General features: G+C 43.1%; 1 protein-coding gene across 8 annotated transcripts in view; it reads right to left on the minus strand.

Annotated features, from left to right (window-relative positions):
- LOC308194001 (uncharacterized protein) overlaps positions 1 to 15,938 on the minus strand; it is a 143,520-nt gene that overhangs the window by 49,483 nt on the left and 78,099 nt on the right. For 4 of the 8 annotated variants that reach the window (XR_013950167.1, XR_013950168.1, XR_013950169.1 and 1 more), the window contains one exon: positions 7,508 to 10,716. The exons of the other annotated variants lie outside the window; for them this stretch is intronic. The gene's annotated coding sequence lies outside the window, so the exon portion shown is untranslated. Of the gene's footprint in view, positions 1 to 7,507; positions 10,717 to 15,938 lie in introns of those variants that run through there. 8 annotated transcript variants of the gene reach the window in all.

Below are 15,938 nucleotides of genomic sequence, written 5' to 3' on the forward strand. Positions count from 1 at the left end.
TTCACACCAGCTGTAATGCCTTTCCAAGACGATAAAATATCCAACCAAGCCATAAGCTGGACCACTATATTTTGACAGTGTATTTCCTGCACTTGGAGCCTCTGGGTGTAGCGGGGGACATTTTCAGAGCCAGTTCTCACTGGGTGTAGGCAGCATTAGGAGTGTGGATACATGCTGATGTGATATGACACAAAAGTTGATAGCAAGACATGTCTCTGTTGGCACCTGCACATGACCATGACATTACTGCGGGGCAGAACTTGCGGGCAAGGCTCCCCTTGCCTCCTACCTCAATACCATACAGGGCTGTTTCATTCCCACACTTCGCCCAGTAATGTTGAGTGCCGTCTTGTTCTGTCCCTGTGTGAAGCTTGTGGGAGGAAATATAAGAAAGTTTTTTTCTGACAGATGCAAGATGAAATGTGCTCCTCTATGGCATTGTTGTTGTTTTTTCTTGGAGAAGTGGAAATAAAAAACAAAAATCAAGCAATAGTGGGAGCAGTTGTGACTTGCAGAAAAGGCTGTCAGCAAGGAGCCTGGCAACAACGGAGCGAGGGGCTATGACATGGGATTTCAAGGAGATCCGCATCTGCCTTTGGTTTTAGAAGTGTTGTAGAGCCTCAGCAAAAGACTTAAGTTTTTGAAAGTTCAGTTATGATACGCTGATTTAAAACTACTAACCCATTGTACTCATTCTCCCCTACTCCCCGAGAAATTTTTCCTTTAGGATGACCACAGGTACCATGGGTCAAGCTGACATGGGGTGGGTGCCTCCAAGGCTGCCCCTCTCAGGGAGAAGGGGGCCTTCCTCCCAGGTGTGTGGGCAGGGAGATGACCCTTTCTCAGAAACGAGAAACATCCTTTTTGCTGAAAGACAGACACGTGGGTGTCACCCAGTGCCTGCTGCTGCTGCTGCAGTGCTGAGCCTGAGCCCGGACTGGCAGCAGGAATGGCCCTGAATGAAGGCAGAGTTATTGCTGATGTCATTCATAAATTAGCATCTTTGATGTTTAACAAAACTGGACATGCTGTAAATGAAATTAATATGTGTTCAACATGTCATAAAATGCAATCATTGTCAATTAAGGATTATAGCAATAATCCCCAGGGGGGGTGCAGAACAAATGGGATTTGTCTTCAATTTTTAATTTAGGGGCAGATTGCCATGCCCTTGTTCACAGTGAAACAGTGACTAACGTTACAAAAATAATGTGCTCTCATAGCACAAAGGCTCTTTGGAGTGGAGGCCTCACAATCAACCTGGCTGTGACATTTACCAAAAACAGTGTGTTTTTTTTCATGTACTTCTTGGAATATTGGCAACAAGGAAAATGTGCTTGATTTCTGTTCTTACAGAGAACAAGCTGACCCAATCTTGGTTTGTGCTGGTCAGGCTTGATGTTATTGGCTGCAGTGGGAATGAGCCTCTGCCAGGTGTCCCGTCTATATGACCTTAAGAAAAGAAAGGGTGTCAAGGCTTATTTTGAGACAACCAGCCTTCTCATAAAGTAAAACTGGATGATCCCAATAATTGTATTTCATTTAGTTTACAGCCTCCTACACTTGCCTGTTAGAGCATACTGTGATATCCTTTTGCTGTGGGAGTACATTGCACAAAATCTAATTGTTTCTGTCAAGCTGAAAAACTAATAAAAATAACTCAGGTAAAGGTCTTATGTGCAGTGTTTTAATAATCTTATGAACTGACCTGCGCATATTGCTGTTACAATTGTAGGCACTAAAAAGCTAAGGTCAGGCTGAAAAAACTAAGGGCTAGAGATGGAAGGGAGCACTGTCACAGTATTCTTCTTATATTACTTTGTTTTTCATTGACACACTGAAGGCCACTGAGTTACCTTAGAAAACAAACAAACAAACAAACAACAACTCCTAAAAGCAAAGTCCTAATGATCTCAGATGTAGTACATACTGAGCAGAAAACAGAGCATTTGACTTTCCTCTTTCTGTCTCTTGTGCTTTACATGTAGGCACATAGGGTAGGCCTTTGGCTTGAAATTATTTTCTCCTCCCTACACATTGTCTTTAGTGCCTTAGTTAATCCAGGGTTAACACAGAGCTATAATCCTGAGTGGGTTGGAACCCATCGCATTAAGACCCATATCTGAGAGCCTTATAAAAATGTTATATTGCATGTAACCTACTATATTGATCCTAAAAGACTCCCATTTACGGAACTTGAAATTAATTAAAAGGTCAATACACCCTTATTCATATTGTTAGTTGATAAAAATGAGATGTGTGAGGCCCATTCTGAGTCTGTTTTGTCGTTGCTTTTTTCTGTTTTTGTTTTTGTTTTTTAAATTTTTGTTTTGCTTTGCTTTTATTCTGTTTACTAGGGTCATGATGAAATGCATAACTCACCACAACCTTCACATCATTATCAAGGTATTCTTTGGTCCTCTCTAATCAGGATCAAATTTTTAATGAGGAATTTGTACCTATCTGAAGATAAACCCCTTAGCTCTGCATATAATCTTTCTCTGTTTCCAAAGAAATGAACATATAATTCATTTTTTCTGCTTCTTGCAGATAATTTGATACATGGTATTTTAGAACATTTCTTTTGTATTTACATTTTGGCACAAGTACATCATATTGTTACATGGTTCACAGTCTTTCTATCATCGTTGCCAACATCTTTTGGGGAAAATGAAAGAAAAGCTGAGACAAGATATATCAAGCCACAGTCATTTGGCTGCCTAATATTTGCTCCTTTCTTATCGGTTTCCAGTTCTCAATCTTTTCATTTAGTGCTTCTAAATAAACCATTCTTCTTTCTTGTTTGCTAAATAATTTTACAAAAAGAACTTTCTGAGGACATGCATCACACTCCTTCTCTTCAGGTCACACAAGTTAAAATACTCTAAAGAGTCTCTTCAAGCTATGGTTGACAAATGTTTGGTAGATTTCCTTTTTACACTGGATTTGATAATATATTTTTTATTTTTAACGTATTATGAAAAGAAAAATGAGGTGACTTTCACTGGGATTTCTTAGAAACAATAAAAACAGAGTGCTTATAGTGTAACCACTTTGGGATTCTAGACCTTCAAGTGTTGAAGTCTGCTGCCTCTAGAGAGATTCACAAGAAATGAATGCAGTTGCTCTTGTGTATCTATTCCCTCCAAGTGGTCTTACCTATAATTAAAAGGCTGTGCATACTTACATAAAAACAATCAGATTTGAGGGGGAAAAAATGTTTATTTACCCACATGCACTACCCACAGTCTTGCAACAGCCTTTCTGCTCTCAGGGCTTTCACATGTCCAGAAAAGTCTTTACTGAACTGCTTGTGCCAACCTGACTTATTTCACAAGCATCAGCCAGAAAAATAATAGTCATTCAAAAACCCTAAAGAGACTCTCTGCTGTGGCTTGGCTTTTGTACGTTGTTTCTCAGTAACTTCCAGCACAGCATAGCTCGTTTCCTAAGGATCAGTGCACTTCTGCCTGTTCTCCCTGTATTGAACTGTCAAAGCCCATTCCAACTTAGTCTGAAAAATTAAAGGTATGAGGCCTGGAACTTCAGGGGAATAGAAAAAGCCCTGCAGTAAGAGGTGGGATAGAGGGGAAAAGTGGGAGAAGAGGCAGGGAGGGGTTTTCTGCTTGCATCCTACCTCCAAACCAGTGATGCTTCCCTTGAAAAATGGCAAAAAACATTAACTCAGATGTCTCTCTGTGTTATGAAGCCTTTCTGCCTCTGATCTCTGTAGGCGTACAAAAGGTCCAGACCTAGGGAGTAATTCTGGGGCAGCAAACCATAGGGGAAACAATAGACCTTTGCCATCCATCATGTGTGATCAGGGATCTGCTGCTTTGGCCCCTGCTGATCAGGCGGGAGTGCAGCAGCAGGCACTGCCAGCATCAGCGGGCATGAGCTGGCTGCAGGCTTTAAACATATAAGACTAAATTGGACACAAGTCTGAAGATTTTATGCGGGCAAAGCTCCCTTTTGAATCTAGCTGTCTGTGTAGTCTAGTTAAATAGTCCCCTCAGGACCTCATTAGGCATTATTATCTTTTTTCAGTTATTCCAATATTATCTTTTTTTCAGTTATCCTCCCCTGGAGACTAGATGATAATGTTGTTTAGTTCATATAAATTCATTAAAAAAAAGAAAAAAAAACCTTTTTTTATTATTTTGCTTTTTGTTGTTGCTGCTGTTTTTATTTTGTTATATCCCTTTATTTAACAACAGGTTTGGTTCTACCCAGGCTTAATTAAGGTCTTTTTTTTTTATATTTATCTCATACTATTGGCCCCTCATGATTTCATCTGCTCTCTTAACATTTATTTCTCCTACATGATCATTGGCCTAAGAAATTTCCTTCATTTTGTCAGTAAATAAATAAATAAACCATATTTTTGATTGTAAAGAGGATGCTGTGATGAATGAATAGGGAAAACAAGAGACCGAATCTTAAGCATCAAGACACTTAAGAGGAAACCCTGTCCTACAGTTGTTAATGTTATTGTTGTTTCCTATTGCGGTAGAAAATGACAAAAAATTAGGTGTCAAAATATGGATGCTGCTGTTGCAGATGCTCTGGACACTGGTAGGATGGGATGATCTGTTAATCTCGCATCTCAGAGAGATATCTCTTCGCTGCCTGATGAGAACTCTGAGCGCTGCCCCTGGTGACAGATGATGTGATTCCCACCTCCATTAGTGAATCCCTGGGGATTTTAATCTCTCTGATATTACACGATATATCACCAAAACCCTTTGCATGGGTCCAATTCCGTCCACAGTCAGAAGAGCACTTCAGCACAAGCTTGATGCAGAGCATGTACTTGAGACCGCTAAAGTTAATGATGCTTAGGCAGATTTCAAAGTTAACTTTACGTTAAGGGTTTTTCTGCAGTTTCCAAGGGTTTGCCTGGACGAAACTCCATTAAAGGTAGCTGGATTGAACCATGTAGTGTTTTCACTGTAGCAAATTTGTTTGTCTTGAAAACATGCATGGGGAAGCATAAACCTCTGTACTAAATACTGCTAGAAGAATGATTTATACACAGTATTAAAAAAATATTGTTACAAGAGTCTGGATTAGTACAAGCTCTTTAGGGAGACAGCATGCTTTCCTTGGGTTTTGCACAGTGCCTGGCATGCTATGGATGCCAGAGTTAACAAAGTTATTAATAATAATAGGATATTTTTACTGACAGAGTTAATGCCAGTTCTTCCTATCACCCACGTGTCAGACATAAATATAAACCTGAACAAAGTAACTCTTTGTGAGTTAGCAAATTTTTAAAGATGAGACTAGCTCTATTTCATTCTTTTTCCACCCCTTACCCTGTCTCCTTTCAGTCTGAACCCGGTTTTTTCAGACCCCTCTTCTTTGCAGAAGAGCTGTCTGCCTGAGACAAATCAGCCGGCCTAAGTACAAGAGCATCAGCCACTCTATTTCGCTATAGGAATAATGTAAAACAAACCCACGTGTCAACAGAGCCCAAGCTGTTGACAATTAATAGCTCTATAGCTCGCATCTGACATTTTTTCGCAGCGTACATCTCAGACCTTAATTTGTCATAGCCAGGAATGTCTTGGTTCATGTTAACTGCCTGATGTAGTCTTTTCCCATTAGTAAAATAGTAGTAAAAGATTGGTGGTGCACCCAGTCTTGTAAGTGTGTGATTCTGACAGCAAGGCTTGAGGTATTGCAGCTGGTACGGCCTGATGCTGGAAATGCAGCGTTATGAGGTCTGGGGCAGTACACCAAGAAACACGACATGACAGCAAGCTGGCTTGCTGTGAGATGTGAACAACTCCCTTCCCAGCTTTTTGGTCTTATGCTGCAAACTGGTACTGGCACGAATACTGCCTGCCCTAGTCTAGCTCTTGGGAAATGCCCTTGTGGTGGGTGGTGAGGACACCTAGAGTGTATTCTTGGCTTGCTGCCCTGCTGTGCCACCCCAGGCAAGCTGTGCCACTGCCTCACACCGTTAATAAAAGGGTGAGAACAAGAGCTGAGGTACTGCAAGGCAAGGATAAATCCAGAGGTTTTTTTTGTTGGTTTTTTTTTTTTTTAATTAATAAATAAATAAATAAAGCATCCCACCATTCCCACAGCCCCAGCTGGGCTCTTTGTTCACTTTCTGATTTTAGCACATCCAAAGCACATTGCATGTTTTCAAGCTACTTTTTTCCACAGTCACAAGGGCTCGAAACTTGCTCTAAAAAAATAAATAAATATGAAAGCTAGGATTCCAGCCTAATCAAAGCACTCTGGAGGCTGAGACAATAAAAATAACAAGGAAAGTTATGAGAGCTGCTAATGCAGCCAACGTCACAGTTGTGCCCACACCACCTCCAGCTGCCTGAAGAGACAAGCGCTGAGTTTGTCAGGCCCTAAGCTTTCTTGAGAGCCCAGAAACACTCACATGTTTTGAGGAAAACAGGATTATTTTGACATGGGCTGCCAGAAACTAAAAGGTTTATACACGCAAGGAACACTGACTCCTCTATTTACAATAAACGGTCCCAGTGTTTCCCAGCCCAGCTCCTAAGGGCTGTCCAGGGCAAAGGCACAAAGAGGTTTTTTGGAAGACTCCATGTTCTCCGTCTGCCTTCAGGCAGCTGTCCTATATTTTCTTGATGGGACCCTCACAGCTGAAGCAAATGTCCTTGGCCAGAAGTCAGGCATCCTGTGGTACCTCGGGGACCCACCGCTGAAGGTGTAGGCCCATCCATGCCTTCCCCTTCATAGCTCCACCTGCAGCTCCCAGCCCATTGCTTTTCTTCTCCAAATGGCCTGCCTGTGCTCATGGCCAAGCCCTCTCCTGGGGGACGCTGTCCCTTCTGCTCATCAGGGCAGCAGGAAGACAGGTGGTCAGAAGACGAGGAGTGTGATGAAATGGACTCGCACACACAAGTTTGTAGCTGGGGGTGCAAGGTTGGGACCCTTCCACGTGACTGGGCCCTGTTTCACTAGACTCACTCAAACATACAGAGAAACAGCTGCAGAAATCACTATGAAAAGTCTGTACTCATCTTTCAGTACACAACTTTCAACAGGTTGGGCCTGGGAGAGCAAAAGGTGAGGAAAGAAAGGAAAGAGAGGTTGCAGGAGAGTGACGCCTATTTGCACACAGCAGGCTCTGCGCAGCCAGGGTGCAAGCTGTGAGCAACGGGCAGGGTTCCCCCACAAGCGGACTCAGCCCATCACACTTCAGAATCTGCACTGGCTTTAAAAGCCATTTTACAAATAAATATATTAGCATGTGGAAAGTTGTCCTTGATAGAGTGTGTAAAGGGTTTTGGCACAGAAAACATGTGTGACAAAGTGCATTCCAAACCAAAACCCTGAATTAAGTATTTAAGAACATCTTCCAACAGGGAAAAGGGGTGAAGAAAAGAAAGAAAGAAAGAAAGAAAGAAAGAAAGAAAGAAAGAAAGAAAGAAAGAAAGAAAGAAAGAAAGAAAGAAAGAAAGAAAGAAAGAAAGAAAGAAAGAAAGAAAGAAAGAAAGAAAGAAAGAAAGAAAGAAAGAAAGAAAGAAAGAAAGAAAGAAAGAAAGAAAGAAAGAAAGAAAGAAAGAAAGAAAGAAAGAAAGAAAGAAAGAAAGAAAGAAAGAAAGAAAGAAAGAAAGAAAGAAAGAAAGAAAGAAAGAAAGAAAGAAAGAAGGAAAGAAAGAAGGAAAGAAAGAAGGAAAGAAAGAAGGAAAGAAAGAAGGAAAGAAAGAAAGAAAGAAAGAAAGAAAGAAAGAAAGAAAGAAAGAAAGAAAGAAAGAAAGAAAGAAAAAGAAAGAAAGAAAGAAAGAAAGAAAGAAAGAAAGAAAAGAAAGAAAAAGAAAGAAAGAAAGAAAGAAAGAAAGAAAGAAAGAAAGAAAGAAAGAAAAGAAAGAAAAAGAAAGAAAGAAAGAAAGAAAGAAAGAAAGAAAGAAAGAAAGAAAGAAAGAAAGAAAGAAAGAAAGAAAGAAAGAAAGAAGGAAAGAGAAAGAAAGAAAGAAAGAAAGAAAGGAAAGAAAGAAAAGAAAGAAAAGAAAGAAAGAAGGAAAGAAAAGAAAGAAAGAAGGAAAGAAAAGAAAGAAAGAGAAAGAAAAAGAACCGAAGCGGTTGGCAAAAGCACAGATGAATCATGAAACTCTAGGTGGAGCTGCCAAAGTTTCAAAAACACTCTTAGGTACAATTTACTAAACCAACCAAGTAAGAGGTGCTCGTAAATTATGGATGTACACAGATGTTGGTGGACTCCAGAATTAACTCTAAGCCTATTAAAACTTTAAACACTCTATGTGCTTGACTGTCAACAAAGGTTTTAAGTAGTGTGTTGCAGTTTGCAGATCACCAGGGATTCAGACTTTCCCAACTGAACACCATTAGGCTGAGGACTCAAGGGCTGCAACCCACTGTGCTTTAACAGGACGCAAACCTCAACAGGATGGAATGTACCTACAAATCAATCACATAATGGGAAGGTCCAGAGAACGGCTGGATCCATGACATTTCACAGATTTAAGATGGAGAACCCTCTATGAACGGTTAACATGGCATCTGCTGTGTTCTCCAGTGCATCAAGAGTTACTTCAGTATGGCACAGACAGAGGACAACCCCCCTCTCCTGCTTTGTGCATGGAAAAGGATTCATCTTGTAGGACAAAAAATTTAGTCTCCCTGATACTGTGCTGAGAGACCCAATCTTGTGCTCAAGCTGCTTCTGCTCTCATGAAAGCCCAGTTTCACCTGAGGTATCTCCCTTTAGGGAGGGTTTCTGGGGAGGATGAAATTCTTAGAGGACTAACTTATGAAACAGAAGATTTTTATGATGTAAAAGTCATGCTTAGAGCATCAAAAAATGGACTGTCATCTATTCTACTAAACAGATTCCTAGCCTTAAAATTAGGGACCATCTCAGGAGATGTACAACAGGCCAGATCTGCAGTTTTTAGTAGGCACAAGGAGAAAGACTGACTGCTGATTTACATCAGTTGAGCCACTGGCCTCCAGATACAGGAGGGTCTACTGAGGCTTACTCTGTCCCCAGGACAAAAAGAGGAAAATAAATGCAGAGGCAGCATACCCTCTTTAAAGAAGTCCACCCATGCTCTTGGGAAAGGGTGAAGCAGAAATCCTCCTCCCTTGCCAATCTTGGTTTTCAAGCTCTTTTTTTTTATCATCTGAACTTATTAAAACCTTTTATACACTTATAAATTCTTCTGTGGTACATACTATTTTTAAGGCCAAAATAATAAAAGAAGGAGAGTGTTTCTGCCCAGAGTTCCTTAAATATTGAATGCAAATTTCCTGATAAAATCCTGAAGAATCACAACATAGTCTAGTGTACTATAAATTATACTAAATCAAATAAATCAGACTATATTGTCCCTAGCGGCTCCTACATAGTCTTTAAATATATTACCCACTCCTCATCAGTCCATTCCACTCAATAACCAGCTCTGTCTTCAGTCCCCAGGCCCGCTTTAATTTGAACAATATATTAGCCTTCGCAGCATAAAGGAGAAAGAAACCTCAGGAAGAAGGTAGGCCAGCTTACAAATGAATCTCCTGTGGCAGCTTACTCAGACGTGGAGGATGGATCATTATCCCGAGCAGTCTGTGTCCCAAACACAGCCAGGGCAATAAATCCTTCCCCGGATGGCACGCTGGGACCCGGAGCGGTCCCCACCTCCGCCTCCCCTGCTTCTCGGCCCCTCAGCAGCACAAAGGGCTGCAGTGTCTCCTGCTCTGCTCCACGGGCATATTTCATTGCGGCCCTGGGAAGAGCGTAACCAGAAGCGGCTGAGCGGCCTCCAGGGAGAGGCTCTGGATGGGTGGGCTCTGGTGCCGGGTGGACATGGTCCTTCCCACATGGGGAGAGCCAGAGCCTGCACCCAACAACCCCGAACCGCGGGGAAGAAGGACCTGAGCATCACCTCTCCTACGTCATCCCCTGACCGCATTGGTAGGCTGGAAGAGGGGAACATGCAGCAGCCGGGCAAAAACCTGCTCCTCCCCAAGGTGTCTTACAGCTGGGGAGACCAAATCCCCCATGCCCCTTCCCGGCATACAGCTAGCTTATGGCATGTCTGAGATGTGGGGTCACACGCTGAGGGCTCGTGGTGCTGAGCCAAGGCTTCGCTCGGCCATCCCTGGAGGAAAGAGCAAACGGCGCTGCCTCTAGCACTGTAAAACATCTGGTAGGGCTATCAGGAGGGAGACTGCTGAGGATACGGTTTAACAGAGCTGCTGGGATTTTTTTTTATTGCATTTATTTTCACGAATCATAATAAGAAAAAAAAAGTTGGAGTTGGCTCAATTGAGTTAATGCTTTCGGAATTTTATTAATCAACGTCTCAGCATTCATAAAAAAATGACACCTTTTAAAACCAGTGGAGAGGAACATTTCCAAATACTTCCAATCAAAAAAAATAATTTTCAAACTCACATTACATGTATTTTTAAACCAACCCCTCAGGGATAGGGGTGTGAACTCTGAATTATCCCAATTAACTTTAGAGCCAGAGATCAAGGCCAAAAGATGCAAAGTCAGCTCTAAGCTTTCTGAGCAGATTGCTGAGGGTGCTCCAGTGCCAGGAAGGCAGCAGCCGTGCACAGATGAGCTTTCTTCATGCCCTGTGTCCGGGTTTGTCCTCAAGCAGCAGAGCTTCGGTTCAATGCCACAAGGTGCTGGGCATGGCGAAGAATGAAATGGTGCTGCCTGTGACAGCCCCGTCCTGACAAAATAAGATCTGCCTGGTGAGGAGAAAATGGAAACCGAATTATGTTAACGTCCATAAAAAGATGTTTACTGACCAAGCAAATGCATTCCTTTTGTCTGGGCACATGGTTAGCATTCACTAAAGGGCACACAGTTCAGTGCTGAATTAAAACCCCGTATTTCATGCCCAGGGCAGGGCTGAGCATCAATATTTTCACTGTGAGTCTGTGAGTAAGTGAGGGGGCAGCTCATTAAGTGTGCAAGCACCCTAAAATACCCCATGGGTCCTGTCCTCTCTACTTCTAAGTGCCTGATAATACACCATGTCCTGTTATTTGCCTTGGAAATGGAAAAGCCAGTAGAAAAATCTAAATTTGGAGCAGCAAAACTGAAGCAGGGCCATGAAGCAGATTTTTCCAGGGCATACACATAGCCGGTGGGACATTCTTGGGGGGGTAGAGGGAGGAAGCAATATTTAGCTTTTCTACTTGTATTTAAAAAGCTGTTTCTGCAAAATAGAAATTGCCTTCCCCCCTCTCTTTGTCCTAAGTTTAACTTCTACTTTTTTTTTTTTTCCTTTCAGTCTCTCTCTGTCTTTCTCAGCTGACTGCTTTGCTTTGCCCTTGGAGGTTCAACATCCTCCTCATCCCGTGCTCCTGAGCCCTTCCTTCTCCTGCAATATCTGCTCAGCCTCGTTTCCCCAGTCAAGGCCTCTCTGCCTCTCCTGCTGCCTGGGGGAGCAGGGCAGACACATAAGATGATAACAGCAAAATGAATGTGAAGGAAAAGGCTTAGTGGACTGTCCCTAAGTCCTAAGAGTCATGTCATGCAGCTGAAGCATGGAGGCAAAAGAGCAGCTCTAATCTGTTGTGTCAGAGGAGAGCATGGGTCCAATCAGATCATGATGAAAGACCAGCAGTATTTTGGTGGCCAAGATATAGTAATTCTCACGGGAACGTGACCTTTCCAAAGCAGCAAGATAGGACGCAGAGCCGTGTCTTGCAGCAGCACTCAGCAAGGTTACGCCTCCTGGGGTGCAGCAGGGGAGCTGGCTCAGCATGGCTGCACTCTGCTGAGCCACTTCCAGCAGGTCCCACAGAAACCAGATGGCCGTTCAGTGCACTGACCCGTTTCGTCTTGTGAACCCAGACGGTGAAAGAGAGGAGCTGACAGAAGGGAGTGGCTGTCATCAGCCCCACGAGATACAGGAGCTTTTTTCTGACTCTGAATGAAAGAAAAGCATTCAGAAACTAGCAAGGCTCTTCATTCAAACAGATACCATTGAGCACTACTTATGCCACAAAGGTTTATTTAGCTAGAAGACAGTGAGGGGCCAAGAACTAACAAACACAGAATTTGATTGTTTTCAAGGGTACTAAGTTAAACTCAGAATAATGCCCTAAGAATGCTAATTGTTGTGCTGTTCACAAAAGTCCATTGTGAGCAGAAACGTTCATGTAAGCAAATGCTACTGTGTAATGTTTGAGCTTCAGTGTCACAAAAAAAAAGGCCAGTCCAAGAGCCACTTAGCTATCTAGAGCAAAAGGCAAGGTTTTACCACAAGCCTCCATTCTTCGAAACAAGCTTTACTGCGACAAGCAAGACCTGGTGGGGCACTGTCTGCAACAGCAGCCAAGTAGCCCATGATCCCTGAAGGGCCAGGTTTCTGCCAACCCCATTGAGCCAGTTCTTAAATCCACTTCACGAAGGGAACTTCCAGTTGGAGTGAGCGGGAACCTACTCGCATTGCAGCTGGTGCTGTTCAAGTATCTGGGAATAAGGAATTCCATAATTTAAAAAGTTGTTGGACCTTAACCAAATCCCATTGAATCATCTCCCAGATTATTCAGCAGACTGCAATATTTACAGTACATTGTTTTAAGAAAATTATGCAAACTATATGTCTTTGTCAGATAAATTATTCACAGTGAGTAATATGACCCTGCCGTTGTTCATAAATATAGCTCCTGACCCAGTTATTTCTCCTGTTGTCTAACTACTGCTTCGGTTAGCTCAGGCTTTTGAGAAGCTCTAAACTTCAGCAAAAATAACACGGCCATTTCAGTCCACTTAGCTCTGCAGTTCCACGGCTCCTTTACCAGTGAGTCTCAGAGTGCTTTATAAGGAGGATTAGGACTGATATCTTCATTTTACAGATGAGGCAGCAGAGGCATGGCAAAAGGGGACCTCCTATCCAGAGACAAACAGTGGCCAGTGACAGAGGCAGGAGCACAATTCTGGTCAAAAGTGTTTGGTCCTGTACTGAAATCCATAGTTTATTTAAGATGTGGATTTGTCTGTCCCTCTCTTTCCCTTCTAGATACAGCCAATTTAGCAGCACAGAGCCCCAGCATCCGCTCTCAAAGTCAGTCTTGCCTTTCTGTCCATTTTCCGGTATTTGTCTCACCTCTCCAGGTTCCCAGGTCCCTGTCTTCCTCACATTGGTGAACATCTCTGATCAACTGCTGAGCACTGAGAGGCTGAGGCTTGCCTATTTCAGGGCCTAGCTACCAGAAGAGCCACCAAGCAGCATGGCAGACCAAGGTCTCCTCTCGACTCTTTTCTCTAATGCCCACTGGAGCCACAAGATCAGTGCCACAACAAGAAGAGCATGGGATGAGATGCTGACACGTGGTTGAGAGAAGCTTGTAAGGGCAGCCTTCATCTTCTCTGCTTTGTGCATGTTACTTGAGTGAATAACCAGAAAGGTGCCACTGCAGCATTTAATAATCCAGAAGTGCTCATTCCCTAGCTGGCTAAAAAAAAGGTAAGTGTGGGAAGCTAACAGCTATTCCTGTCATTTAGCCAAAAACTTAGTCAGGACTACTTCTCAATGGTATCAACAGTGGCTGAGTGATAGCAGGACCTTTTTATAACAGCACTAAACATTTGCTCCACCGCAGAGTTAGCCCAAGAACAGATGCAGAAACTAACTCATTTTTTCAACCCCAGATTCAATCTCAAGGCCAGCCTCACAGGCAGGCACCCAGGGCACTCGTGGGAGATGAACAGAGCACTCAAGCATCAGCACATGTCGGGGCAACCTGTCCCACTGAAACCCTGAAGCTAGCTTTGCCCCTTTGGCAAATGCCCCTTACATTTCCAGGGCGCTGAGCTGCTGCTGAGCTGTGGGGTTGGGACTGGAGTCCTGGAGGAGGATGCCTGGGGATCCCAGCAGATACCAGGACTGAAGCTGATGAAGCTCTGGCCAACCAGAAATCCCCAGACCCCATCTGAAGAGGTTCAGCTCAAAGGGTTTCTCAGAGCCTGAATCCAGGAGAAACTGCATATGCAGATACCCCTGCTGTGGCATTTAACAGAAACCGAGCAGACAGCTGGCATTTGGAAAAAGCAGCCACATCCATCACAAGCTCGCCTTGGACTGTTCAAGTACTAGACGAGTGCCAGAAGGAGTAACGCTAACATTACGAGGAAAACCACAGGAAACAGGGTGTTAATGGCTAAAACGCAGGTCTTACCAAATGAAGGAAGGAGAAGCAAGGAAACGGAGAGAAAGATGAAGACGCTGTGAGTGCATAGGCTTTGCAGAAGGGAAAAATAAAAATTAAAAAAAAAAAAGAACAAAAAACAGTGAAACCTTAAATAGCCTCATTTACGTACATTATTGAAAGAACGTAATATGGGAAAGCGGAATTTTCCCCTCTGAGGGGAGAAGCCTCTGGGGAGGTGGTGGATGCCAAATGTTTTCCTGTGCTTGATACAAGGCTTTGGCGGGCACTACTGCACAAATGGAGCACACATCTGCGCTCATTTGACAAAGGAGAAGACACCTCTTACTTGTGGGGATTGGAAGTCTGATGGCATTGATGATTTGAATCAATGCATTACATTTTTGATGGTGTAACTGAAGTGTTGATCAGAAGAAAAATAGTATGGCTGTGCAGAAGACTGAAAAACAAACAAACAACGACAACAAAAAGCAGTGTTGGCCTAAAGCTGAACAAATAAAAATACACATTCTGTATAATAGAAATAACATGACTAGGATTAAAATGAACACAGCGAAATGAGTAGAGAGATACCAAGACTAAGCCTAACATCACTCTGGTTACTCCAGCAGAGATGGGTATGAAAGGACAAATATCCCTCAAAACGTAGAACAGGGAAAGTACACTCATGCTTAATCCACCTACTAGACTTGAAAGTGTGTCTGTGCAGATAAGACCATAAGGCGCTGGTCTCACTGAGGGATCTGAGGTAGTTAATCAAAGGATTGGAGAAGTTCGGCCCAGAGGTACCAAGACAGTGAGTAAAAAACTGAGAAGCCCTTGGACTTTTCCTTGATGGTGAGGTCATCCCAAGAGCACTAGCTTATATCTCACAGATGCTAACAAAAGTGTGTCGCAATAGTGAATGAGGTTTTGCCTATGGTATTTGAGTGTCAAAGGTTTCATGTCTTCACCTACTGGTGGCTCGTCATGGCTGGAAAGGACATTTTGCCACCTACTGCCTCTGCTAAAAGAGCTTGACAAACTTGCCCTGGGAACAGGTGACATTTTTTATTCTTAAGAGAGAGCCTTAGCAGGGGACAGCACCACTAAACAAGGGACTCATCTGAGCTCTAGGTGCACCAAGTGTGGCACACTTAATATAAGAGCACAGGTGATCTGGAGTTTTAAACACGTTGCAGTGAAGCCCCAGACACACAGCTGCAGGCCCCTTTTACACCAACGCAATGGGCAGTGATACTGTCAACACAATAAAGCACCTATTGAAAAAGGAGGCAGAGGGATAATCAGATCTGCATTTAGTACTTCTACATTACAGAATACCAAGAGGGGCATATGGTTCGTCAGCTGCAGACATCTTATTGAAAAGAAATGAGAAACTGAGAATGCCTCTGCTATTAGAAAGTGATCACAGAAGCATCAGGGACTTGCTGGTGCATGAAGAAATATTTAGAGAGAAGCCAAGTATAAAACGCAGTGGGGCATCCTGAGAGCTGCTCCCATGTCCTGGAAGTAATGCTGTGTGCCCCTGTCCATGCAGGAAAACATAGGTGGGTCAGCAGGCGTGTGAAACAATCATTCTGTCTGGACATGAGTATAGAAGAACCAGCATCTCATCCAAACCCCAGGCACAAGGGAAGATGAGGAGTGTGACCACAGTATTTCTGACCAGCGAGGACATCCACAGCAGCCTGAATCAGAGCTCCCCACAACACAAACCAGCCAGAAATTAATGTTTTTTCTACTGCCCAGTGCCATGGGGCTGCTCACTGAAGACAGGAGAAGCC

The sequence above is a fragment of the Anser brachyrhynchus genome (assembly GCF_964034855.1).
Source record: "Anser brachyrhynchus genome assembly, chromosome: 4".
Taxonomy (NCBI): domain Eukaryota; kingdom Metazoa; phylum Chordata; class Aves; order Anseriformes; family Anatidae; genus Anser; species Anser brachyrhynchus.